Genomic DNA, 20,147 nt, shown 5'->3' on the forward strand with positions numbered 1-20,147 from the left:
ATAGAAAGAATGCCATCTACATGGAACCTCAGTGATTGCCAGCAAACCACCAAAAGCTAGGAGAGAGGCATGGAACAGATTTTAACTCATAGCCTTCAGAAGGAACCAATTCTGCTGGCACCTTGTTCTCAGACTTCTGACTTCCAGAACTGTGAGAAAATAAATCTCTGTTGTTTATGCCAATCAGTCTGTGGTACTTTGAACCGCAATCCCAAGAAACTAATACCGTTGGCAATACTCTTAAAATTTATCTGCTGATTCAGTATAATTCCAATAAGTATTCCAGCTGCCTTTTGTGCAGAAATCGACAAACTGATCCAAAAATTTCATAGAGTAATTCAGAGGACTCAGTATCTCCAAAACAATACTGAAAAAAGAGGAACAAATTTGTTCCTGATTTCAAAACATACTACAAAGTCACAATAATTAAGAACAAGTGGACTGGCATAAGAATAGACCAACATATAGACCAATGAACAGACTGAGCATCCAGAATAAACCCTTATATTTTTGGTCAACTGGTTTTAACAAGGGTGCCAATATAATTTAAAGGAGAAAAACAAGTCTTTGCAACAAATAGCGCAGTGACAACTGGATATCAATCTGTAAAAGAATGAAGTTTAATCCCTTCCTCACATCTTATACAAAAGTAACTCAAAACAGACCATGGAAGTAAATACAAGAGCTAAAAATATAAAACTATTAGATGAAAACATAAATGTAAATCTTCATGATCTTTTATTAGGTAATGGTTTCTAATCTATGACACCAGAAATAAAAGCAACAAAAGATAAAACAAATAGGACAATATATTTTAAGTTTTTACATTTTTGAGCTTCCTTCTTATATTCAGTCTTCTCATATGCATATACCTCTCTGATTATTTTTACTCATAAGCAAAAAATTATTATTCACAAAAAATGTTTAATTACTCATCATTCCAGCACCATAATATAATTATTTTTATTATACTATCCCCTTCCGATTTTATGCCTATCCCTGTAAGTAAAATTATGGTGTGCATAAGTTTATATATTTTTATTATCATAACAACTGCAGTGAAGTGAACTAAGAAATTGAAATGAGAACCCAATAAATCAGAGAACATATGTGCAATCAGTTATCTGATAAAGGACTTATATCTACAATATATAAAGAACCATTGCAACTCAATATAGGCAGAACACTCTTTGACATAAATTGGAGCAAGATCTTTTTCAATCCACTTTCTAAAGTAATGAAAATAAAAACAAAAATAAACAAATGGGACTTAATTAAACTTAAAAGCTTTTGCACAGCAAATGAAACCATAAACAAAATGAAAAGACAACCCTTAGAATGGGAGGAAATACTTGCAAACAAAGCAACCGACAAGGGATTAATCTCCAAAATGTACAAACAGCTCATGCAGCTCAATACCATAAAAACAAACAACCCAATCAAAAAATGGGCAGAAGACCTAAGTAGACATTTCTCCAAAGAAAACATACAGAAGGCTAAACAGCACATGAAAAGATGCTCAACATCGCTATTAGAGAAATGCAAATCAAAACTAAAATGAGGTATCCCCTCACACCAGTCAGAATGGCTATCATCAAAAAATCTACAAACAATAAATGCTGGAGAGGATGTGGAGAAAAGGGAACCCTCCTACACTGTTGGTTGGAATGTAAACTGGTATAACCACTATGGATAACAGTATGGAGGTTCCTTAAAAAAAACTAAAAGTAGAACTACCATATGATCCAGCAATCTCACTCCTGGGCATACACCTGGAGAAAACCATAATTTGAAAAGATACATGCACCCCAATGTTAATTGCAGCACTATTTACAATAACCAGGACATGGAAACAACCTAAATGTCCATCAATAGAGGAATGGATAAAGAAGATATGGTACATATATACAATGGAATATTATTCAGCTATAAAAAAGAACAAAATAATACCGTTTACAGCAACATGGATGGACCTAGAGATTGTCATACTGAGTGAAGTAACTCAGACATAGAAAGACAAATATCATATGCTATCACTTGTATGTGGAATCTAATAAAAGGGTACAAATGAACCTATCTACAAAACAGAAATAGAGTGACAGGTGTAGAAAACAAATTTACGGTTACCATAAGGTGGTAAGGGGAGGGGGAGGGATAAGTTGGGAGATTGGGATTGATATATACACACTACTATATATAAAATACATAACTAACAAGAACCTACTGTATAGCACAGAGAACTCTACTCAGTACTCTTTAATGGCCTATATGGGAAAAGAATCTAAAAAAGAGTGGATATATGTATACGTATAACTGATTCACTTTGCTGTATACCTGAAACTAACACAACATTGTAGATCAACCATACTCCAATAAAAATTAAAAAAAAAAAGATAAAGCAAATAGCCTATGGCAATGTCGAGGAGCCTGTTTACCCTCAGGAAAGAAGCCACTACTTATAAGCATTTTAGGCCATTTTAGTGTGATCAGATCCTGAGTGGCAGGATGGTACTTTAGTATGATAAAACATTTTTTTTAATTTAATAAGCTGCAATTCTCATTAATTTATTTTTTCTTAAAAGTTATACAACTGATTTTCTTTAAATAACATTTTAGACCTAAGAAAAATTAAATTCAAATATACAGACTAACCTTTTTAGCTAATCAAAACTAGAAATATTTTACAACTTTGAAAAATTGATCTGTATAATTAATATTTCTTTTGCTTCAAAGATTAGACAAATCATATTTGTCATCACAGTGGTCCATTCATTAATGTCTAAAATCTAATAACTGTGTCAAAGCTTTAACATTTCTAATTGTTGTAATTCTCCATCGACCTCTGGGTGTTCATTTCCCTCCCATGGATCAGAGTAAATTAAAATTTAGATAATTACATCTCTTCCATCAGGAAATATATTTTATTCTTTTCCTGTGAAACATAATGCTAGTGTATTTTTCTACATGCAGGCTGTGGACATGTATCTTCTAGTTAAAGTATATACATTTTTCAAATCATGCACTCACTAATTTCAGGTAGGATTATACTAGATTTTGTGCATATTTTTGTTTTGTTTGGAGAACAATTTGCAATAGCATTTAAAACCTTTGCAATATTGTCTATTGAAATTTTGAGGATATACTTATGTCTGACACTTGATCTTTGTTAAAAAATATTTGAAAATTTGTTAATGTTTTCTTAAAATATTATTTTCCTAAGTTCTTTTTGTAATCTGGTAAGACTTTCATCAAGCCCATTTTCAGTTCTAAAAATATCCAAGAAAATTTATTGAGTAAAACATGTATTTTTACATAAGAAAAGATGACTGTAATCATGTTTACATTTTGTCTTTTGAGATATCGATTGCCTTATGCTGCCCCAGGACTTACCAGGTTCCACATTTTAGATGTCTCACCTTATGTATGATTTATGTTCTAGCCCTAACCTTTACCTCTACCACATATTTTGTGCCACATTTTCCAAAGATTACATAATAAATCATTTTAATATGCTAATGACTGTAAAATATTAGGTCAAGTAAGCTTTGGACATTCACAAATAGTACTCTAATATAACATAGAAATCCAGTTTTATAGCTATGTTAACCTTGAAGGTTCATCCCGGGGCTGTTAGCTGCCAAACAATAAAATCCATCCTTTGTCTCTTTTGTCATAGACCTGGTAACCTTTACCTTATTCTGCCTTATATTCTATGTTCCAAATTGTTTCTAAAATCCTCAGCCACTCCTATCATGAAGACTTTTAATATCTTGGATCTTACTTTATCTCTCAAACCTGGGTTTTAGTACTGTTTTCCTTATCTTCATCTTCAGCTTTCCTCTTTCACTGCAATTTGTACTAGATTTTTTGAAACAAAGTAGGTTTGTGTTAAGCAAGAAAGATGAGAAAATGGAAGCAAAAATGAAACAACCAACAATATTTTTAGAAAAATAATACACAAAGTGAAATCATAGGCTTCCAGTGTTGAAATACTGCTTCTGTACTTAAAATGTAAACATGTATAACCAAAGTGAACTCAGCTACCTTTAACGTCAAAGATTTATATTGGTTTAATGCTTGCACAATAAATTAGTTTATTATTTCATGAAATGGTTTCAGAGACTTCTCCAGGGAAATGTAAGTAAAAATATTCCTAGAGGAATGTACGAAATGTTAGTCATCTCTCTTCTAATATTATCTGTCTTGAAAGTCTCTAAACAATGTTCCCATGACATTTGGTAAGATTTCATTTTAATGCTTAAACCGTCTTCATTACTGTTTCCAGAACCATGGTATATTTTGCACGGTATCTTGATTGTTTTTACAGGAAAAACTATTGATGTTCTCTATGTAGTGGAGTCAGGGTTTATATTTTCTCTAATCCCAATAAGTAATTGCTTAAACTAAGCTATACAGTTAAAGGTATAGTGTTATATTAAGCAGGTGTGCACTTCAAAGATACAGACAAAAGCAAAGCTTAGATGTTCCTTGCATTCTGTTCTCCCACAAATTACCTGGGGCAGATAGAGTGAGCGGATTTACCTAAACATTGCTGTTGTATTACCTCATTCTTTCCTCATTATTTTCTATTATTTCATAATCATCTTTATTGTTTAATACATTACATGTTATTTTCCTCCTGGTTTGTCCTCATATAAAAAGTCAGGGCATAAACCACAAAGACACTTTTCACTGATGAACATGTATTGCTCTTCAGTAACATGCAAGAACTAGTGTATTCTGCAAATGGATGAAAGAATAACTGGGTACATATTTATGTATGTATGTGACTGTGAGGTTATGGCAACATCTGTCAGGAAACTGAAACCTTCTAGATCATACACGCTTGGTGAATAAGAATTGCTCAAAGTTTACTTTACATACATATGTCTTATATTTAAGAAAGGATAAGAACTCAAAGATATTTCTGAGGTTTTGAAAGGACACCTATTGCCCCTTCCCTTGCTCCAATTATCCACAATCCTCTTTTATACACTGATGTATGCTTGTGATTCTGCTATCAGAATTCAACTTCTAATTTACAGCTTTTTGGCCTGTTAACAATAAATTATTATTGGGAGATTAATACCTTAAGTGGTTAGTCATTCATGTAAATGAAAAAAAATGGAGGACATATTTTAGTGGGAAGCTTGTGGAATGATTATGAGAGTCCTAGCAGTCACAAAGAAAAAATGAATGGTAAACATCTCTGTATATGCTTGCATGAAAATCAAGGAAAGAATTAAAGATACACACTAGACTGTTAATATTGATTATCATGGAGTTGGAATTTGACTGGCATGTTTTGTTTATGTTTTGTTTATCTATTCATCAATTGATGGACATTTGTGTTGTTTTCACTTTTTAGTTATGAATAATGCTGATATGAACATTCACATCTAAACTTTTTTTGGAGCAGGTATTTTCAATTCTTTTGAAAATATATATACTTTGAAGTGGAATTGCTAGGTCATATGGCAACTCTATGTTTGACTTTTTGAGACAGTGACAAACTGTTTTCCAAAACATCTATAGCATTTTACATTCCCATCAGCAATGTATGAGAATTCCAATTTCTCCACATCCTTGTCAATGCTTGCTATCATATGTCTTGTTGACTATAGTCTTTCTAATGCATGTGAAGTGGTATCTTGTGGTTTTGATATGAATTTTCCTATGACTAGTGATGTTAAACATTGTTTTATATGCTTATTGGCCATCTGTAGATCTTCTCTGGTGAAATGTCTAATTCAATGTCAAGTTTTAAATTTTTTTAAAAATTTTTATTAGGGTATAGTTGATCTACAATGTTGCGTTAGTTTCAGGTGCACGGCAAAGTGAATCAGTTATACGTATATACATATCCACTCTTTTTTAGATCCTTTTCCCATACAGACCATTACAGAGTACTGAGTAGAGGTCTCTGTGCTATACAGTCGGTCCTTATTAGTTATCTATTTTATACATAGTAGTATGTATATGTCAATCCTAATCTCCCAATTTATCCCCCCCTTACCACCTTATGGTAACAGTAAGTTTGCTGTCTACATCTGTCACTCTATTTCTGTTTTGTAGATAAGTTCATTTGTACGCTTTTTTTTAGATTCCACATATAAGCAATGTCCTATGATATTTGTCTTTCTGTGTCTGACTCAATTCACTCAGTATGACAATCTCTATGTCCATCCATGTTGCTGTAAATGGCATTATTTTGTTCTTTTTTATAGCTGAGTAATATTCCATTATATATATGTACCACATCTTCTTTATACATTCCTCTGTTGATGGACATTCAGGTTGCTTCCATGTCCTGGTTATTGTAAATAGTGCTGCAATGAACATTAGGGTGCATGTATCTTTTCAAATTATAGTTTTCTCCAGGTATAAGCCCAGGAGTGGGATTGCCGGGTCATATGGTAATTCTATTTTTAGTTTTTTAAGGAATCTCCATACTGTTATCCATAGTGGCTGTACCAGTTTACATTCCCACCAACAGTGTAGGAGGGTTCCCTTTCTCCACAACAGACTGGACAGCTACATGTAAAAGAATAAAATTAGAACACTCCCTAACACCATACGCAAAAATAAACTCAAAATGGATTAAAGACCTAAGTGTAGAGCCAGATACTATAGAACTCTTAGAGGAAAACCTAGGCAGAACACTCTTTGACATAAATCACAGCAAGATCTTTTTTGATAAACCTTCTAGAGTAATGAAAACAAAAATAAACAAATTGGACCTAATTAAACTTAAAAGCTTTTGCACAGCAAAGGAAACCACAAACAAAACGAAAAGACAACCCTTAAAATGGGAGAAAATATGTGTAAACAAAGCAATCAACAAGGAATTAATCTCCAAAATATACAAACAGCTCAGGCAGCTCAATATCAAAAAAACAAACAACCCAATCCAAAAATGGACGGAACATCTAAATAGACTTTCTCCAAAGAAGACATACAGATGGCTAAAAAGCACATAAAAATATGCTTAACATCACTAATTATTAGAGAAATGCAAATCAAAACTACAATGAGGTATCATCTCACACTGGTCAGAATGGCCATCATCAAAAAATCTACAAACAGGGCTTCCCTGTTGGCACAGTGCTTAAGAATCTGCCTGTCAATGCAGGAGACATGGGTTCATGCCCTGGTCCTGGAAGATCCCACATGCCACGGAGCAACTAAGCCCATGCACCACAACTACTGAGCCTGCGCTCTAGAGTCTGCGAGCCACAACTACTGAAGCCCGTGTGCCTAGAGTCTGTGCTCTGCAACAAGAGAAGCCACCACAGTGAGAAGCCCACCCAACGCAACGAAGAGTAGCCCCTGCTCTCTGCAACTAGAGAAAGACTGCGCACAGCAACGAAGACCCAACGCAGCCTAAAATAAATATTTATTTTTAAAACTCTACAAACAATATAGCTATTTGCTTCAAAAGCCATCTCTTCACTGTTGGCCCTAAGTAAACCATAATTTAACCCGTGTTCTCATTATTACAAACAGGAAAGCTTGATGTCACAGTTGGTGCTAAGTAAATTATAATCTAACCCTTGTTCCCATTATTACAATTAGAGATGCTTGATGTAGTGAGAAGGGCACTGAAAGGAAACATGAGGGAGACATCTGGGTGTAGGTCATTGCTTAGTACTACTTTGTTGTAATACTTTGGTCTCATCACCTAATATTTGACTCTAATTGTTCTCATCTCTACAGTGAGGGAATTAAATAAGAGACTTTATTAGGATTTTCCAGCTGACCTGACAAAGTACTAATTAATGAAAAATTACTGTACTAGACTACCAATTGATTTAATAATCTACCATACACAAATGCTTTAATAAATCAGTCAAGACAGTTGATAATAAACACAATGTAATGTAAGACTTAGGCTTAAACTTTGAGAGTTGTTTGGCATATTTTCAAGTACATATTTAATTGTCAGCTCTTGTTACTACTATATAGCTGTAAGCCTTTTTTTGTTTGTTTGTTTTAACATCTTTATTGGAGTATAATTGCTTTACAATGGTGTGTTAGTTTCTGCTTTATAACAAAGTGAATCAACTACATATACACAAAGAAACGCAATTGAGTTATTTGTAGTGAGGTGGATGGACCTAGAGTCTGTCATACAGAGTGAAGTAAGTCAGAAAGAGAAAAACAAATACCATATGCTAACACATATATATGGAATCTAAAAAAAAAAAAAAAAGGTCATGAAGAACCTAGGGGCAGGATGGGAATGAAGACGATGCAGACCTATTAAAGAATGGACTTGAGGACACGGGGAGGGGGAAGGGTAAGCTGGGACAAAGTGAGAGAGTAGCTGTAAGCCTTTTAAAAATATCTAAGATAGAGGTTAAAAAACCAACAGTCTATGAGTTAAACCTCTTCAGCAGTTGATGTTTAGTACTCACTGTCTTTGTTTAAAAGAAAAAAAATAAACTTTTTAAATTAGGAAACTTATGATTAAAAAATACGGATTCTAACTTCTTTAGAAAAAAAGGAAAGGTTTTGAAACACTGGTCCAGTCATTAATACAGAGAAAGAATGGGCGGATGGAGGTAGCTGGGGCCCTTTGAGAGAGGAGGAGTTCTCACCTCAGTCCCCACCCAGACTCACTTTCTCATTTACTTGGTAGGTTTTGGGTTTGTAAATATTAATCTATTTCAGAGATTCATCAAGTGATTAATTTGAGTTGAGAGAATAACATAACATGAGACTTGGTCCTAGAGCATTTCACTAGGGAGAGTGATGTCCTTCAGGAATTCTAGCAGAAGACATGAAATCAGCAACCTTGTCTATTACCTTTTCCTATCTGCCACTAAGAAACATATCATCCTAGTAATATGTCAAAGAAATTTTTTCCCCTAAATATGTACAGACAAAAGGGCATTATCCCATTTTTTAATTTGTTGGATAGAATATACAGTGCCTGAGCTGTATATAGTTTTGAATTGTAGCAGTAAAAAAATTAGCTGTGTGAACAGGAAGCAAAAGACAGACTGTGCGCTATATTTCCTGCTCATATGTTGTCTCAGCTGTTTTGCACTTTCCAGTTTCAGCTGAAGAATGTCCATTTATCACGTAATGCTAATCAGTTATCATTCTACTCTACATTTTGTACAAAACATTGCTGGGAAGTCTGTTCTGGATTTGATGGATAGCCAGAATGGGACAGCACATAGCCAAAAAAGGCATAAATACTCACAGATGTCTGGTCATACAGATGAGTTAAAATCAAAGAAAATTAGTGCTGGATAAGACAGACGTGATCATAGAGCACAATAGGGGAGCATAAACTTGCTTTTTCTTCACCTTTTTCATCCAAATGGGCTTTTTTTCTCATTAAAATAAATATTCAAACCAGAAGGTCTTTTATTTGTTTCCTTAAACTAGTAGGTTTTTTCTCCCCAAATGTAAACCCCACATCAAGAAGACAAAAAGCAGAAATCCTGTTTATTACCAAAGATATCCAAAAAGCTGTCCAAATCCAAATTACAGCATATGGTGCAAATTGCCCCCTCTTATATCCTCCAGCATTCCCCATCTCATCCCCTCATCTCACTATCGTTCTGGTTTGGGAAATCGGTATATTTTTTTATTCAAGAGCTACAGAACAAAAATCATTTTTGCTGCACCAAAATAATTGGCTAGCGGAAAATAAAGCAGTAATTTTACCGTCTCCTTATTCCATCAATGATTTTGTATTTTTGTCAAGCGATATCTGATTATTGTAAATGTTTCTCACATGTTAATTTTTTGTTGAATATTATTCTTTTTTATATATTGTTATCTGTTCATCATCCTTTTGTTTCATACTGCTGATATCCTTTTAACACTGCCAACCAACTCTCATAGCCACCAATGAAAATTTTTCCATATGAGCTAGACTCTGTCTGAGCTTATTTCTATACCTTTACTATTTTTGCCTATAAAAATAATTAGTTATTGCTGTTTTCTCTTGTATCCTTTCAACTAATGAAAATTTAAAATTAAAGAATAGTAGTTGTTTTCGTCTTGGGAATTTTCCTTTCACATTGTGATACTTCAAAATGCAAAAGTAAATATATTTTATTTGGATATTCTATCATATGATTAATTTTCAAGTCACACATAAATATGAATTCAGCCCTCTCAAAGTTGTATTGTTTTCCAAATTTCTTGATACATTTATACCATAATAATGTTTAACAATATAAAAGATACTTTTAAAATATTGGATATTTGCTTAACACATATCAAGATTTCAAATCAAGTGATGATGGCAATCCAGGAAAGAGGTTTGAAGATTAGAAAATCTTTGCAGATTTTTAACTCCTAACACTAGATTTTTAAAGTGCAATCTGGTCACTTCAGCAAACTTGTAAAGGCCAAGGTAAGGGTTATAAGTAATCACCCACTTCAAACTGATGTCTTCTGAAGTCATTTGTCAGCATAGATTTTGGGATATACATTTCTTTATAGTTTATTTTGAGTTGGAACTGCTAGAAGGAAATTGACTTGACTTATACATGACTACGCTTTCTTTCCAAGAAAGAACAATGTCATCACATTATTAAGCAGAAAAAAAGTGCCATTTCTCAAATCTAGCAGCTTCACATACAGGACCACTAATTCTATTTCACTCTTTAACAGAATTGTACAATTCTTGCCAACAGTTTTAAATGATTTAGCAAATAAAGACTATCCCCTCTTCTTCAAGTTGAAGTATTTAAAAAGACAAAGGAAAATTGTGAATTATAAAATGTTGATGGTATATTCTACCTGATGGGTAGCAAACGAGAAACAGCAAATAAAAAGAATCATATATAAATCAAAAATAAGCAAAAAATTATGAATTTGAGACATATCTTTTCAAACTTTAAAATAATCATCTGATGATTTATATATAAATTTAAGACAGAATCTACTTAGTTTATTCATTTATTCCATTTAAAACTTTTATTTATCCAATACACAATTACTAACTCCTGTGTCTAAGACACTCCACTAACATGTGAAAACATGTTATTAAAATCTCAGGATTCTAGAGTCAAGGCATATTAATTTCAGTTTGATTTGAGGTCACAGAGGATATGCCTTATTGCCTCCTATTTGAAAAAGTCTAGATTCGGGGCAACCGATAATAGAAATTCAGGATCAATATTAATTCACTAGTACTGGACATGTCACCAATAAAGGCTAACAACACAATTTCCTGTGCAAAGAGCAATGTAATTAACTTTATTTATCATAAAATTGAAGGAAACATGGATAACCCCAATGCTTCATAACAATGCTTTTTACTGTTTTGACAAAATCTTAAAATGTATTAATTCATCATTAATTTATTTCATAAATGGTTATCACACACCTACCATGTGACACATTTCTGAGCTAGCTGTGGTGGATGAGCATAAAGATCCAACAAACTAGAGAGGAAAACAGACAAGAAAACAGGCAATTTCAATATAAGGTGATGAATCAAGGGAGGCATCTGAGGGGAGATGCAGAGGAGGAGCCATGCTTAGGGGTTTCAAATTCTATCTTGTAGACAATAGGAAGACACTGAGGGTATATAAGCTGGGAAGTAACTTAATACGTTTTGCATTTTAAAAAGATCATTCTCATTGAAACAATGGAAAATATTATAGAAAAATAGAAGACTGGAAGCAGAAAGACCAATTGGAGGATTCGTTCAGGAAATAAGACAAAGAATAATGTCTGGAACTAAAACCATGTTTATAAAAATGGAGAGAAGTAATTTGACACGAGGTGAATCCAAAGAGTTAGAAAAGATGCACTAAAGTGATTTGATTTCGAGGTCGGTGAAAAGAATATTATAGTTGACACTGAGGAATCTGTATGATGATTCAAATTCACCATATGTAAAACTCATTCACCTACATGAACACTCATCACATATATTTATTATTTTTATACCTAAAATTGTTTACTAATTTGATATACAGTTTATTCCCTCCAAAAATTCAAATATTGATCCATTCTTCATTCATGCATTCATTTAGTTATTAATCTGTCAAGTATTTATTGAGAATCTTCTGAGTGTTTCACACTGAATTAGGGTAAATAGGACATAACTGGTTGAAAACAGAATAATAGAGGGAAAACCATGTGCAACTATGATAAGAGGGACCCAGCAAGTACAGTGAACTAAAAAGGTAGAGAATTAGAACTGAAAATGCAAAGGAAATATCATGCAAGTAGGAGCTCCTGGAGAGACCATGCTGAGTCCTATATTCAATATATTAATTAGGATTAATCTAAGAAAAACTGGCAAGCTTCCAAGACTTTTAAGCAGAAGAGGAAAGGTAGTGCCATTACTACATTTGTGTTTTGAAAAGGTTATTCTGGTTACAATGTGGGAAAATGGATTTAGAGTTGTTAAGGGAATAAATAGGAGAGTGCTTTAAGGGGATATATTTAATGGTATTAAGCATCAGGATAGTGAAGTGAAGAATATGGAGAAGAATAGATAAATATATTTAGAAGACATAAGTTACAAAGGCTTTGTGAAAAATGTAAAAGAGAAGGGAGAGAAAAGAGATTATCAAGATTTCTGTCTTGAACAATACTATATGGATAGAACTACCATTCACTGAGACAGGCAACATTGGAAGGGGGCAGTTTCATTTGGGGAAAGATCATATTTTTGAGGTTCCTTTAAGACCTACAAGAAGAAGATCTCATAGGCAGTTGGATACACAGTGTGTTCCAAATACACTGGTATTTCTGACCTGAAAGAGATGAGCACTTCTATTTTCTCTGTGAAGTGGAATATAACATTAGGGATGGAGCAGGAAATAAAGGAAGTTGGAGTTTGTGAAGAAAACAAAAGTTTTAAATAGTTGAATCAATGAATTGCCCAAAGAAATATAATAAGGTTGGCAAGCAATGTGGAGATAAATACCATGCATTTACAGTGGAAGTTTTTTCCACTGGACTTTCTCTTTCAGTGTTGGGATATAGACAAGATATAATTAGGTTCATCCATGGCTGGGGAGTTTTCACACAGACATGATTTTTTAAAAAATGAGAAACAAGGGTGTTTGGTGTATTTGTAAGAGTACAATTGAAATTATTAATCATTATTTTAATTTGGATAAAAAGAAAAATGAAGGAAGGAGAAACCTTAAATACTGGGAAATATTAGAGTTATAAATGTTTTCTTGTACTGAGGAAGAATTAAAATGGCAGCTGTAGAATAAGCAAGGTGGAAGAGAGCAAAGTAACATTTAAGTGAGATATTTCGGAGATAGAGTAGTTATGGATAATGGGAGGGTCCAAAGTGTGACTGTGGAAGAGAGAAACTGAAGAAGTCAAATAACTGCATGAAACAGATTTTTGGAGAGTGATGCATTGATGTGGCTTTGAAATTATTCAAGATGAAGACAAAGTTTATACATAAGATGCTTACATTTTTTCTAGATAAGAAAGAATGATCAGATCAGAGATTATTAGCAACACAGAGGGAATAGAAGCTTGATTTTCAAAGACGCAAGAATGAGTAGGAGGGTGCCATGGGCTGAATTGCTACCACGCTCCCCCAAATTTATATGTTGAAGTCCTAACCCCTAGTACCTTAGAATGTTAGTATATTTGGAGATAAGTTCTTTAAGAAGGCAATTAAGGTTGAATGAGATAATTAGGGTGGGCCCTAATCAAATATGCCTGGTGCCCTTATAAGAAGAGACAATTAGGTCACAGATGCCCATAGAGGGAAGACAATGTGAAGATATAGGGAGAAGATAGCCATCTATACATCAAGAAGAGGTCTCAGAAGAAACAGCTCTGCTGACCCGTTGGTCTTGGACTTCTAGCCTCCAGAACTGTGAGAACATAAATTTCAGTTGTTTAAACCATTCAGTGTGGTACTTTGTTATGGAAGCAAATTAATACAGGGGAATTAGGGGAAGAATGACCTGGAAGCAGCAACAGAGAGCTACCAACCCCTAATCTTGGCCCTGAGGTTCATGGAATATGATAAAAAAAAAAAAAAAAAAGACACTCACTTAAAAGAACTACAGGGGAAATTAGTACTCAGAGTTTCATTTATGACAAGGAGGCAGAGTAGTACTAAGCAAAACATTTGAGGATATAGAGGGCAATATGGATACTTTTCTATTTCTAATAACTCAAACTCAATTCTAAGGAAGAAAGCAATCAAAGGAGATCAACTCTCCTAGAAGCTGAGGTCAGGATGTAAACCAGTGGGCATTAACCCTTCTAATAGGCACTCCTAAGTACAAACTACATAGTTTATTTAAGTGCACCATTTAGATCAATCCAGATTTAGATAGCCAATTTAGATAGCAGCTGGTCTGGCCTAGAACAGAGGGAAAACAAACAATCTCTGTCTTTCACATTTCTTCTGTTTTCATACTGACTAAAATATACTTTAAAAAAAGAGAGATTTGTTAAACATTCTCAATAAGAAAAATGGGAAAGGGAAAGGAAAATGAAGGTAGACACACTTATTGACCTGTGAAAAGTCAGAAATTTCCTAAGGAGAAAGTTTAAGATTTAGAGGCCTAGCTAGAGAGTTATGAAAAAGAAAAAGTGATATACCAATTACAAATCCTTTTAAAGATGAGTATAGAAAAGTGAAGATATCCAACTTGTGCCCAGGATTCAAGTTGATTTAAAAGAATAATAAGGTTTTCCAAAGTAAGCTGAATTGACTTCCCAAGAGGGAGACAAGATGAAGACACTTTTGAGGCTCTCTCTGAAAGCATAGAAAAGAGTTAGTAATTGGAGCAATTGGGGAACTTATTTTTCATGAATGGATCAATTTCATTAGAGGTGAACATATTTGAAAGAGGGAAAGCTAGAATATCATGGATGAATACTTCTGAAGCCATTTAGTAGTTTCAAAGGGATAGCGTTATTGTACATGGGGAATCAGTTCTGCGCTGTGTGAAGGTTCAGGGAAGGTGAAGACAGAGGAATGACCAAACCCATTAGGAGAAGCCAGATGAACCAATTTGTCAAAAACTATTATAAAAGTTTATCTCCTGTATGTAAATGCCACAGACAGGAAGAGGATAAAGAGAAGGTGTTGTGTTTACTTTGTTTGTCTGTTTAACGTAACAGATGCTTTGGAGAGACCTACGATTTGTTGGCTTTCAAATAAACCAACAAGGCAGAATGTAGAAGAGTATGCTCAGAGAATAAGTGTCTAAACCTGAAACAAAGAAAATGGAAACTTTTTTTAAAATTCTACAAGTAATATGGTATCCTTTCTATCAAAAACAAAAGAAATATGTACAGTTAAAAAGTAGATTGGACTTCTTAAAACTTTTAAGCAGATTGGCGTAAACCAGGGAAAAGTGGAAGCCTTGGGAAATGGGACCCTTGTTTTAGAAGTAAAAGAAGTAAACTGTTTTTCTCGTGCCTCTGAAATAGCTAATAAAAGATATTACGGCTTGGCAAATTAAAACTCTGACGGGAAGCCCAACTTTGTGGAGCAGCAAAAAAATATGTATTCTTTCGTTCCCTAAGTCACAGAACATATAAGTTTAGAAATGTCAATAACAGCACCTTAAATTCAGGGATCTGTCAAGAATGGCCCTCTAGTTAGTCCAGTGAGAATACCAGGAGAAAGCCTCCTTAGCTTAGCAGGTAGCAGCAGTAGGCCCTACAGCATAAGGCAAAAAATGGGGGATTCCATTTGTGCTGAAAAAAATACAGATAAGAGCATTCATCTGGGCTTGTGTGAAATCACGACAATATCACTTGAAGAGCTGCCTGCTACAAAGGTGAAGTACTCTACTCACAAGTGAAGATAGAAGATACCAGAAAGAACTCACAATAAGCCCAGCTTTGAAGTGTGGAGCTGATGCAGAACTGTTTCGTTTCTTATTCAGTCATGGGAATTTTGGAACAGTGAAAAACAGGAAAAGTTTGGGGTTAGAATAATTCCCCTTAGGAGTGGAAGAAGGCTTGGGCTAAAGCTACTAATATTAGCATATAATTAAGATCTGTATTGCTGAAAGGGTTAATATATATGGATGAATTCAGGGTTTAACATCTTTGAAACTGAATTTCTCCAATCAGGAAGGGAACTTCATTTGTATTATAATTTCTCTCTGAAAATGTTATAGTGAGGTGTGGTTCATGTTGTGAACAGCCCCTCCTACATAGTATAATTGGATTCATTTTCTGGGCTCTCAAATCTTCTGATGGGGCAAGATGGATAGCAAGTTTTCAGTTTTGTTTTGTTTTTAAGGTGAAATATTAAATCAAATGGGTTAAAATTTTAGCCTAATGTACAAAATTTCTTTGAATTTGCTTTAACTAATGTCCTATTAAGATCCATGTCAAAAACTTCTGAGAACAATAAAACTACCCATTTGGGTACTTTCAAGTGTGTGAGTGTGGGCTTCAGCCAGAAGCCCAAGGTGGACCCAGGACTCGCTTTAAAGACTACCGGTTCCTCCCCACCAAAAGGAGGTGCCACGTGCTGGATGACCATAGTCTCTCTGGGTATCCTAATGAGTTAAGAGAGGACAGGCATCAGGGAGCATTGGGAAAAAATACATTCCCCTTCTCATAGCCTAGCAGAGCAATCTAGCATAATGAATGAAAACATAGCTATGATTCCTAATTTCACAAGTTATCAACTTTTTGACCTTGGACAAGTTACTTAGTCTCCTTCTGCTTAGATTTTTCATCTTCAAAATAGGGTTAATAAGTATATACCTCAAACATTTGTTGTGAGGATTAAATGAAGGTACTGAGTATGTGATAAGGACTCAATCAATTTTGGATATGATTAAACTTATTATCTCATGTCAGATTAAATACCCTTCTGTCAGCCTATACAAAATTCTTCATCATCTGTCCCACCCTCACATTCTCCTTTGGACAAAAAAGTATAGTAAAATGGTGAAGAGCACTGGCTTTGGAATCAGACTGTCTATATTTAAATCCAAGCTTGTAATATGATTTGGGAGCAGATACCCTCATTGGACCTCAGTTTTCTTCTATGTACTTACCCAGCAGGGTTGTTATGAGGATTAAATGAGTTGCAATATGTGAGGAACTTAGAAAACTACCTCTATACGGCATGTGTATTTTAGAGTGCATGAGAAACACTGTGTAAGCATTACTTTCATCAGTATTATTGCTGAGAACCTGGGCACTCTGAGGCACTCATTTTACCACTGTGCCTTGAAGACCAGAGCCCTGCTCCACATTTCCTCTTGAACTTTATGCTCACTATGGCCTGGCTGTAGGGAAAACATGCCTAGTTCCTAGGGCAGCTCTGACTCAGTCTTTCTCATAGATTTCTATAGATAGCAGTAGAGGTGGGGCAGAGTAGGAGATCCCATTTTGGCCCTCAGGCCTACGTCAAGGCTATGATTTAAAATTTTCCCCAATAACCTGCATTAGAGAATTAAGAAATTACACAGCTATGGAATAGTTGATTCCAAACAAGTAATTTAATTAATTAAGCAGCTTCTGTAGGAATCTCATGAAGTATAAGGAGAGATATTTGGCAGGATTCATGGTTCAGGCATTTCTGAGTTCTTAGGAATGACAGCAATACAACTGCATTAAAATTGCATCCTTAACTTTAACACAAAATCTCTGATATGAAGCATATTTTTCAGTATTTGTAAAATTATGAAATGCCATAGAGAAAAAATAGTTCAAAAGTAATAAATAAAGTTTGAAACCATTAATAAAACTTCCAGTCCTCATCACCTACAAAAAGAAATAGAATAGGGCTTCCCTGGTGACGCAGTGGTTGAGAGTCCGCCTGCCGATGCAGGGGACACGGGTTTGTGCCTCGGTCCGGGAAGATCCCACATGCCGCGGAGCGGCTGGGCCCATAAGCCATGGCCGCTGAGCCTGCGCGTCCGGAGCCTGTGCTCCGCAACGGGAGAGACCACAACAGTAAGAGGCCCGCGTACCGCAAAAAAAAAAAAAAAAAAAAAAAAAAAAAAAAAAAAGAATATTATAAGTACCCTATGTAACAAGATTTTGTTAGTTTCCTTCCTTGAAGAAAATGATATAACTTTCTCATCTTAAAATGTTCTCTTTTTTTCTTTTATTAATGAAATCACAATACTCAATGTTAATATATTTCTAAGTAATATAGTCCAGTCAGAAATACTATAATTCACCAGTTCATAACATTGAAACAATTTTGAACATTCTGGATTTCTTGGTATAGATATAATGTACTTTGATAATGAGATTCCCCAAGAGCTGCCATCTTTCATTTTACACAGTTTACACTTGAATGGGTAAAATTCATTCATAGTCAAAGAATACGTTTAACACTTGGTATACTGACAAGTCCTATGTTTGGCTTTCTCTGCTGAGTTTCACCCTCAAACCCAGGGACTTTTTAATGGTTAGCAGTGTGTAAAACTAAAGATCATTTAACCTTTCAAAGCTTAATTGCCAAAATAGACCTAGCACTGTTGCCTTGAAGTTTCTTGGCTGGAGGACACTGTCTTCAACATGACAAACCTCCCTGCACATGTACCAAATAGAAAAGAGAAGTTGAAAGAGCACAACCAAAAATATCTGCCTTACCTTTTTTGTTTACCCTTGTAAACTGCTTTTACTACTTAGTGTCAAATATCCAAAAGGGTTCTAAAAAGACCTTTGTCCAAAAGACCATAGAAAAAAATTTTTGCACATAGAAGTGTAAACAGGGGGAAAATTTTCTGGAGGAAAAATTGATCATAAGTAACAAAATAAGCACTTTTTGAGGTATAGTTGATTTACAATATTGTGTTCATTTCAGGTATACAGCAAAGTATACAAATATATATATGTGTATATATCTTTATTCTTTTTCTGATTCTTTTCCATTATGGTTTACAAAATAAGCATTTTATATTTCCTTGAATCAGTAATTCACACTGTAGGTGTTTTAACTAAAATATTCAGAGAAGTGTGCAAAGAGATATATGGTCATTGTAGTAGTTTTGTTGCTTTTGCTGATGCTTGTTGACAAAGTAAAAATAGTCTAAGTATCTACTAATAGAAGATCGCGCAATTAAAGTAAATGCCTTTATATACATAGTAGTTAAAAGGAATTTAGAAGATTTATATATATTAAAATGGTTCAAAATAATTGAAAAGATTACAGAGAACATATATAGTATGATTTCATTTCTATTATTTTCATGTAGAAAACTCAAAGTGTAGACATTAAATTGTTAACAGATGTTATCACTCAGAGCTGAAAAAATGTGAAGGCTTCCTCTTTATACATTTTTATATTTTAATATCCTACAATTAAGTGTATACATACACCTATATTTTTCCAACAGCCGGGGACAAAATGAGAAAAGAATGGTTCTCTGGAGATGATTTTCTCCAGTCTTCTGATATTCACTGCCATTCTAACATGGATTATGCAAAATTAACCAGTCAATACTTAAAGTACTTTTATAATCTCAGAAAGAAGAAGTAAGGTATGCAGAACAAGTCCATTTATAAAAGGGCAGGAAAATAGAATATTGGATAGTGCTTAGTGAAGAAGAAAGAACTGAAGAAGAGATGTGTAGTGGGGTTAAGAGAAACTTGGACAATAATTTGCTTATGTCCCAATTTTTGCAGGTAGCTAGGCTTACTATTCAAAATTTTGGGTATCCTACAACATTTAAAGTAACCTCTGACAAGCCAGAATTAGGAGGATCACATCAAAAGAATAAGATGATATAGCTGTCCTGTATTTTTCTACACCAATGTTAAAATTAAGTAAGTTCATATATTGCTTTTGTACCTGTTAATAGAATAAAGTATCCAATTCCTGGCATTCTTTTCTGATATCCAGAGTTAGCACAAGCCATTTCTGCAAGCAGTTTCAACAATAAAACAACATCAAGCAATGTAATTGCTGCTTGAAAAAGCCAAAAGATACACCTAAGAAAAGAATCTCACACACAAAAGCAAATAGGGGGGAAAAACCTCTCCCATCCAGCCAAGAGCCTCTCTCATGATTCATTCATGTTCCCCTTCCCTGTTGTGATCCTACCAGCAAAAGTTTTATATCTGAAATTCAAAGCATCCCTAAATTAAACAGTATACAGGCAACTAAACGCTAGTCTTTCACTTCCCATGATGTCTACATTTTATGCATTTTCCTTTTTAACAAATGGTTTTCATTTGTGCTAACT

The 20,147-nt window shown here is 34.3% G+C and overlaps 1 long non-coding RNA gene across 1 annotated transcript in view; it reads right to left on the bottom strand.

Annotated features, from left to right (window-relative positions):
- LOC132597315 (uncharacterized) overlaps nt 1–20,147 on the bottom strand; it is an 86,768-nt gene that overhangs the window by 43,473 nt on the left and 23,148 nt on the right. The gene's annotated exons all lie outside the window — the stretch shown is intronic.

Source organism: Globicephala melas, chromosome 5 (assembly GCF_963455315.2).
Source record: "Globicephala melas chromosome 5, mGloMel1.2, whole genome shotgun sequence".
In the NCBI taxonomy this organism is placed as follows: domain Eukaryota; kingdom Metazoa; phylum Chordata; class Mammalia; order Artiodactyla; family Delphinidae; genus Globicephala; species Globicephala melas.